The sequence below is a fragment of the Arachis hypogaea genome, chromosome 13 (assembly GCF_003086295.3).
Source record: "Arachis hypogaea cultivar Tifrunner chromosome 13, arahy.Tifrunner.gnm2.J5K5, whole genome shotgun sequence".
Classification (NCBI taxonomy): domain Eukaryota; kingdom Viridiplantae; phylum Streptophyta; class Magnoliopsida; order Fabales; family Fabaceae; genus Arachis; species Arachis hypogaea.
Window position 1 is genome coordinate 57,724,416 of NC_092048.1, and position 9,307 is coordinate 57,733,722.

General features: G+C 36.4%; 1 non-coding gene across 1 annotated transcript; it reads left to right on the forward strand.

The window, feature by feature from the left end:
• Positions 1-864: 864 nt before the first annotated feature.
• Positions 865-972, forward strand: LOC112738995 (small nucleolar RNA R71). Its single transcript, XR_003169939.1, has one exon. It is a non-coding gene; the product is annotated as a small nucleolar RNA R71 (small nucleolar RNA).
• Positions 973-9,307: the final 8,335 nt, after the last annotated feature.

Genomic DNA, 9,307 nt, shown 5'->3' on the forward strand with positions numbered 1-9,307 from the left:
CTTTGGTTCCTCAGAGGGAAACTCCTTGTTGATCACTGGACGTCCCAGGAGGTCTTCCTCACTGGGATTCACGTCCTCTCCCTCCCTTGTAGGTTCGGCCATGATGGTTAAATCAATAGCCTTGCACTCTCTTTTTGGATTCTCTTCTGTATTGCTTGGGAGAGTACTAGGAGGAGTTTCAGTGACTCTTTTACTCAGCTGGCCCACTTGTGCCTCCAAATTTCTAATGGAGGACCTTGTTTCATTCATGAAACTTAAAGTGGCCTTAGATAGATCAGAGACTATATTTGCTAAGCTAGATGAATTCTGCTCAGAATTCTCTGTCTGTTGCTGAGTGGATGATGGAAAGGGTTTACTATTGTTAAACCTGTTTCTTCCACCATTATTAAAGCCTTATTGAGGCTTTTGTTGATCCTTCCATCAGAAATTTGGATGATTTCTCCATGAGGGATTATAGGTGTTTCCATAGGATTTACCCATGTAATTCACCTCTGCTATTGCAGGGTTCTCAGGATCATAAGCTTCTTCTTCAGAAGATGCCTCTTTAGTACTGTTGGATGATTCCTTCAATCCATTCAGACTCTGAGAGATCATACTGACTTGTTGAGTCAATATTTTATTCTGAGCCAATATGGCATTCAGAGTATCAATTTCAAGAACTCCCTTCCTCATAGGCATCCCATTATTCACAGGATTCCTTTCAGAAGTGTACATGAACTGGTTATTTGCAACCATGTCAATGAGTTCTTGAGCTTCTGCATGCGTTTTCTTTAGGTGAATGGATCCACCTGCAGAATGGTCCAGTGACATCTTTGATAGCTCAGACAGACCATCATAGAATATATCCAGGATGGTCCATTCTGAAAGCATGTCAGAAGGACACTTTTTGGTCAGTTCCTTGTCTCTCTCCCAAGCTTTATAGAGGGATTCACCTTCTTTCTGTTTGAAGGTTTGAACATCCACTCTAAGCTTGCTAAGCTTTTGAGGAGGAAAGAACTTGGCTAAGAAAGTCGTGACCAGCTTATCCCAAGAGTTCAGGCTATCTTTAGGTTGAGAGTCCAACCATACTCTAGCTCTGTCTCTTACAGCAAACGGGAAAAGCATAAGCCTGTAGACCTTGGGATCAACCCCATTGGTCTTTACAGTATCACAGATCTGCAAGAATTCAGTTAAGAACTAAAAAGGATCTTCGGATGGAAGTCCATGAAACTTGCAGTTCTGTTGCATCAGAGAAACTAATTGAGGTTTAGGCTCAAAAGTGTTTGCTCCAATGGCAGGGATTGAGATGCTTCTTCAATGTAAATTGGAATTTGGTGCAGTAAAGTCACCAAGCATCTTCCTTGCATTGTTATTATTTTTGGCCATGTCTCCTTCCTTTTCAAAAATTTCTGTTAGATTTTCTCCAGAGAGTTGAGCTTTAGCTTCCCTTAGCTTCCTCTTCAGAGTCCTTTCAGGTTCAGGATCGGCTTCAACAAGAATGTTCTTATCCTTGTTTCTGCTCATATGAAAAAGAAGAGAACACAAAAGAAAATATGGAATCCTCTATGTCACAGTATAGAGATTCCTTATGCAAGTATAAGAAGAGAAGAATGTAAGAAGGAGAAGAGGAAAAATTCGAACACAGAGAGGGGGATGGGGTTTGAATTTTTGGGTGGAGGAGAAGTGTTAGTAGATGAATAAATAAATAGAAGGCGGTGAGGAAGAGAAGAATTTGAAAATTTAAATAAATAAAATAAAAATATTTTAAATTTAAAGTTAAAATTCGAAAATTAAAATTGAAATCAAATTAAATTAAAAATTAAAACAATTAGTTAAAAAAAAGGAATTTTGAAAAAGAGGAAGGTGATTTTCGAAAATTAGAGAGAGAATTAGTTAGGTAGTTTTGAAAAAAGATAAGAATAATCAAACAAAAAGATAAGATTGATTGAAAATGATTTGAAATTTAATTTTGAAAAGATAAGAAGTTAGAAAAGAAGTTAGAAAATATTTTGAAATTGAATTTGAAAAAGATGTGATTGAAACTTATTTTGAAAAAGATTTGAAAAAGAAATTTAAAAAGATTTGATTTTGAAAATTAAAGTTGATTACTTGACTAACAAGAAACTAAAAGATATGATTTTAAAATTTAAAGAATGAACCCTTCTTAATAGGCAAGTAACAACTTAATATTTTTGAATCAATCACATTAATTGTTAGTATTAAATTCGAAAATATGAAATAGAAATAAGAAAAAGATTTTTGAAAATCAATTTAAAATTTTCGAAAATTATGAAAGAAAAATGAAAAAGATTTGATTTTTTTGAAAAAGATTTGAAAAAAAGATAGAGTTTTTAAAATGAAAAATTTATTTGACTCATAAGAAACAACTAAATTTTAAAAAGTTTTGAAAAAGTCAACTCAAATTTTAAAAAATTTATGAGTGAAAAAGGGAAAGATATTTTTTGATTTTTTGAATTTTTAATGATGAAAGAGAAAACATCAAAAAGACTCAATGCATGAAAATTTTGGATCAAAACATGTGATGCATGCAAGAACACTTTGAATGTCAAGATGAACACCAAGAACTTATTTTTGAGAAATTTTCAAGAAAAGAAAACATGCAAGACACCAAACTTAAAAATTTTTTATTCTTTAGACATTAATGTTTCAAGAATGCATATGAAAAACAAGAAAAGACACAAAACAAAAAAATATGAAGATCAAACAAGAAGACTGGCCAAGAACAATTTGAAGATCATGAAGAATGCAATGCATGAAATTTTCGAAAATAATTTTTTTTTTAGAAAATAAAAAAGATGCAATTGACACTAAACTTAAAACTTGACTCTAGACTCAAAAAAGAAACACAAAAATATTTTTGATTTTTTCAAAAATTATTTTGGAAAAACGAAAAAGAAGAAATATTTATTTATTTAATTATTTTTTCGTATTTTTCGAAAATAAGAAATAAAAGCTTAAAATTAAAATAAAATTACCTAATCTGAGCAACAAGAGGAACCGTCAGTTGTCCAAACTCGAACAAATCCCCGGCAACGGCGCTAAAAACTTGGTGCACGAAATTGTGATCATCAATGGTGCCAACAACTTGGTACGCACAATTGTAATCTCAACTCTTTATCACAACTTCGCACAACTAACCAGCAAGTGCACTGGGTCGTCCAAGTAATAAACCTTACGTGAGTAAGGGTCGATCCCACGGAGATTGTCGGCTTGAAGCAAGCTATGGTCACCTTGTAAATCTCAATCAGGCGAATTCAAAAGGTTATAGAGTTTTAATAATTAAAAGATAAATAAAACATAAACTGGGATAGAGATACTTATGTAATTCATTGGTGAGAATTTCAGATAAGTGTATAAAGATGCTTTCGTTCTTCTGAACCTCCGCTTTCCTGCTGTCTTCATCCAATCATTCCTACTCCCTTCCATGGCAAGCTTTATGTAGGGCATCACCGTTGTCAATGGCTACATCCCATCCTCTCTGTGAAAATGGTCCAATGCGCTGTCACTGCATGGCTAATCATCTGTCGGTTCTCGATCATACTGGAATACGATTTACTATCCTTTTGCGTCTGTCACTATGCCCCACACTCGCGAGTTTTAAGATCGTCACAGCCATCCCTTCCCAGATCCTACTCGGAATACCACAGACAAGGTTTAGACTTTCCGGACCTCAAGAATGGCCATCCATGGGTTCTAACTTATACCATGAAGATTCTAATATCTCGGACTCGGTCCTCTGTATTAGATATCTAAGAGATACTCATTCTAGCTTGTTTGCATGTAAAACGGAAGTGTTTGTTAGGCACGCGTTCATAAGTGAGAATGATGATGAGCGTCACATAATCATCACATTCATCATGTTCTTGGGTGCGAATGGATATCTTAGAATATGAATAAGCTTGAATTGAATAGAAAAACAATAGTACTTTGCATTAATTCATGAGGAACATCAGAGCTCCACACCTTAATCTATGGTGTGTAGAAACTCTACCGTTGAAAATACATAAGTGATGAAGGTCCAGGCATGGCCGAGAGGCCAGCCCCCAAACATGATCTAAAGATAAAAGTAAAGATGTTCCAAAGATGTAAATACAATAGTAAAAAGTCCTATTTATACTAAACTAGCTACTAGGGTTTACAGAAATGAGTAAATGATGCAGAAATCCACTTCTGGGGCCCACTTGGTGTGTGTTTGGGTTGAGCATTGAGCTTTACACGTGTAGAGGCTTCTCTTGGAGTTGAACGCCAGTTTGTAACCTGTTTCTGGCGTTTAACTCTACTTTGCAACCTGTTTTTGGCGTTTAACTCTAGAATGCAGCATGGAACTGGCGTTGAATGCCAGTTTGCGTCATCTAAACTCGGGCAAAGTATGGGCTATTATATATTGCTGGAAAGCCCTGGATGTCTACTTTCCAACGCAATTGAGAGCGCGCCATTTAAAGTTCTGTAGCTCCAGAAAATCCACTTTGAGTGCAGGGAGGTCAGAATCCAACAGCATCTGCAGTCCTTCTTCAACCTCTGAATCTGATTTTTGCTCAAGTCCCTCAATTTCAGCCAGAAATTACTTGAAATCATAGAAAAACACACAAACTCATAGTAAAGTCCAGAAATGTAAATTTTAATTAAAAACTAATAAAAATATACTAAAAACTAACTAAATTATACTGAAAACTATGTAAAAATAATGCCAAAAAGCGTATAAATTATCCGCTCATCATAGAGCATTTGACTGCACAACAAGAGAGCCCACTCATGGACCTCAACAGAAGCATGAGGAATTCCCTCACCAAGAAATCCCTGAGATGCCTCAGGGGATGCACTTCCCTCCACAAAACTACTGGGAGCAAATCAACACTTCCCTAGGAGAATTAAGCTCCAACATGGGACAACTGAGGATGGAGCACCAAGAGCACTCCATCATCCTCCATGAGATTAGAGAAGATCAAAGAGCTATGAGGGAGGAGCAACAAAGACAAGCAAGAGACATAGAGGAGCTCAAGAGCACCATTGGTTCTTCAAGAAGAGGAAGACGCCAGCCTTACTAAGGTGGACCCGTTCCTTAATCTCCTTGTTCTTATTTTCCTATTTTTTGTTTACTATGCTTTATGTTTATGTTTGTGTCTTATTACATGATCATTAGTATTTATGTGTCTATTCCTTAAAGTTATGAATGTCCTATGAATCCATCACTTCTCTTAAATGAAAAATGTTTTAATTACAAAAGAACAAGAAGTACATGGTTTCGAATTCATCCTTGAAACTAGTTTAATTATTTTGATGTGGTGACAATACTTTTTGTTTTCTGAATGAATGCTTGAACAGTGCATATATCTTTTGATATTGTTGTTTATGAATGTTAAATATGTTGGCTCTTGAAGAATAAGGAAAAAGGAGAAATGTTATTTGATGATCTGAAAAATCATAAAAATGATTCTTGAAGCAAGAAAAAGCAGTGAATACAAAAGCTTGCGAAAAAAAAGAGAAGAAAAAAAATGGCGAAAAAAAGGGGGAAAGAAAAAGAAAAAGCAAGCAGAAAAAGCCAAAAGCTCTTTAAACCAAAAGGCAAGAGCAAAAAGCCAATAACCCTTAAAACCAAAAGGCAAGGGTAAAAAGGACCCAAGGCTTTGAGCATCAGTGGATAGGAGGGCCTAAAGGAATAAAATCCTAGCCTAAGCGGCTAAACCAAGCTGTCCCTAACCATGTGCTTGTGGCGTGAAGGTGTCAAGTGAAAACTTGAGACTGAGCGGTTAAAGTCAAGGTCCAAAGCAAAAAAAGAGTGTGCTTAAGAACCCTGGACACCTCTAATTGGGGACTTTAGCAAAGCTGAGTCACAATCTGAAAAGGTTCACCCAGTTATGTGTCTGTGGCATTTATGTATCCGGTGGTAATACTGGAAAACAAAGTGCTTAGGGCCACGGCCAAGACTTATAAAGTAGCTGTGTTCAAGAATCAACATACTGAACTAGGAGAATCAATAACACTATCTGAATTCTGAGTTCCTATAGATGCCCATCATTCTGAACTTAAAGGGATAAAGTGAGATGCCAAAACTATTCAAGGGGCAAAAAGCTACTAGTCCCGCTCATCTGATTGGAGCTAAGTTTCATTGATATTTTGGAATTTATAGTATATTCTATTCTTTTTATCCTATTTGATTTTCAGTTGCTTGGGGACAAGCAACAATTTAAGTTTGGTGTTGTGATGAGCGGATAATTTATACGCTTTTTGGCATTATTTTTACATAGTTTTCAGTATGATTTAGTTAATTTTTAGTATATTTTTATTAGTTTTTAAATAAAATTCACATTTCTGGACTTTACTATGAGTTTGTATGTTTTTCTGTGATTTCAGGTAATTTCTGGCTGAAATTGAGGGACTTGAGCAAAAATCAGATTCAGAGGTTGAAGAAGGACTGCAGATGCTGTTGGATTCTGACCTCCCTGCATTCAAAGTGGATTTTCTGGAGATACAGGAGTCCAAATAGCGCTCTCTCAATTGCGTTGAAAAGTAGACATCCAGGGCTTTCCAGAAATACATAATAGTCCATACAACTACTGGTTCACAGTTTTTCACGGTTTTTCGCAAAAAGCACATTTTCTAACTCAGAAAGACCTACTGAGTCCGAAAATCACCTTTAAATCCTCAAATTCTCACTCAAACTTTTGAAGTCTAATTTGGGCAATTAATTACTTAATTAACCGGTTTATTAGTTGCGGTTCTTAAAAGTAGTGGATTATGTTGATAAATATGATATTGGTGTTGATCGATTGGTAATGTAGTTGGAAAATTGTTAATGAAGTTTGATATATGAGATATATTGATGTTGATGTGTGGTTGAGGAAAGCTGAAGGTAAAATGTGATAATTTTTGGATAGTATGACATAGAGGGTTGATTTCGATGAAAGTGGAGTTTGGAATGGTTTGGTTTGGTTTTGGTTATGTTTTATAAAGGAATTGTGGAAATTGTGATTTTGGAAAAAAGTTGAATTTTGGTGAACTTTGTCCGATCATAACTTTTGCCTCAATTTTCAAAATTAGTTGAAATTTGCTTAGAATTAAAGATCTTTGAAAACTCTTTAAATTGATATAAAGTTTACAAAATTTGGAATTTTGTGGAAGAAGTTATGATCATTCAACGTTGGTGTTAAAAATCTGAAATTCTGCAAAGTTGCAAAATTTCATGATTTCTGATATGTGCGAGCGCACACCCTGCGAAAATTCTGACCTGTCGCACACACACCTGTGTGCACGCACAGGTAGGAAAGTGCACTCTGTTCGCAGCGCTAGCACAGCTTGTGCGCGCACATATCTAAGGAAGAATTTCAACCTGTGTGGACGCACAAGTTGGGAAGGCCAGTCTGTTGGGGGCGCTGGCACAGGTTGTGCGAGTGAACAAACCATTTTGAGTTTTGACGCCTGTGCGTACGCACACCCCTGTGCGTATGCACACTTTTAAAAATTTCCTTGGCGTTGTGCGTACGCACACGCCCTGTTTCTTAAATTTTGCTTTGTTTTCAACTATTTCACCTTCCCGACGAGGTTATAAGCTTCTATAACACTTTTTAAGACTTTTGGTCATATTTTTGGGTACTCAAACATGGGAAATGGTTTAAGGGTTTTAGACACTATTATGTGGAAAAAGTTAGCGAACAGAGTACTAGGTTTCTGTTGTGCTGGGGAAGGTTTGATGATGTGTGATGAATGGTTGATGAATGAGATGCAAGAGCAAGGAACTGAAATGTGAATGAACAGTGGTTGAAAAGAGTCGAAAACTCTGAATGAAGTAATGGATCCATCTTGTACTAAAAATATTTTTGAAAACCACTGTATCACTTTTTCATTGAGATTATGAGATGCTATGCGCCTGGCAGGGGCCAAGGTTGGATCCCGCCTGTCGAGGTAGCGGCGGCAGCGTAAGGGCGATGGTTCGTCCCACTTGCGCTTAGATGTGAGGTCGGTGGCAATAGATCCCGCTCACATCCCTTCAGATCATCAGAGCGTACAGGCGCAAAACCCTGGATAGTGATCCGAGCACTATATCTCGGTTCCCACATCATGAATCCAAAGGGCAACATCTCCATGGAGATGTGTCGGGTTGGCAGTTGAACCGACAATGTGATATCACAGCCAGTAGGGCAGGCAATCATCATATGCATTTTCTATCTATTTGTATGCTTTGCTTACTTGTAATGGTTTGCCTAATTGAATAACATGCCTAATTGCTATCTAAATTATTTGCCTTATATGCTTCTACTTGTGGGTTACTTGCATTGTATATTATCTGTGTTTTCTACTGGGATTAAGGAGGTTCGGAAGGCGGTGGCAATGGGATCGCACGGAGGATCAGTTGGTGAAGGCTGTGGGACAGCAGTGTTTGGTTAGAGTAGAAATCCCCTAAGATAGATTACCCGGTTTATTTATGTTAAGGTCAATATGATTATGCTTATTTGTTTTAGAATGCTTTAAGTTTGAATATTGTGATGGATATGGAGCTAGGATTGCCTTTGGCGTCCCGGGGTCTTATATCCTACATCACTGGGTACTGCTACCATACTGAGAACTCCCGGTTCTCATACCATATTTCTGTTGTGTTTTTCATATGCAGGTCACAACCCACCTCGGTGAGTTGTTTTGGATGGTGATAGAAGCGGAGGATCTTGGATTCTTTTGGAGTCTTTTAGTTTATGTTGTTTATACATCTCTCCTTTTGTATTTTGTCTTTGCCTAGAGGCTTGTATTATGTGAGAAAAACTTGTATAAGCTATTTTTAAACTGTCATGTTTCTGTATGGTCTGTATATGGATAGCCGGCTTAAACTTCGCGAGTCGTGGCTAGTTCCTTATGGTATTACACTATTATACTATTACCTTTGTTTATATCACATCTGTTTCTTGTGCTTTAAGTTAGACGCTTCTTTAGTACGTTTTGCGCTTTGAAATCCTATTTTTGAGCTATATCCTTCATCGGGCTTCTAGTTTATATCATTCTTTCTATAAATATATTGTGTATGAGCGTAGAACTGTCGTAAGCTCTGATTAACCTTTGCTTTACAACGCGAGGTAAAACTTGGGCTAATTAGGGTGTTACATTTACCCTCTAACAAACTATTTCATAATGCAAATTATAAGGACAAAATAGTCATAAAATTTATTTTGAAAAATCTAATAACTTCACACTAAAATAAAAACAGTTTTATTACTCCTATAACCATGATAACACATCTTCCAACAAAAAAAATACAGAATATCTGTAAATTATTAATAAATAAAAAAATAGACTAAGTGAACGTCAATGTCATCACATTTTT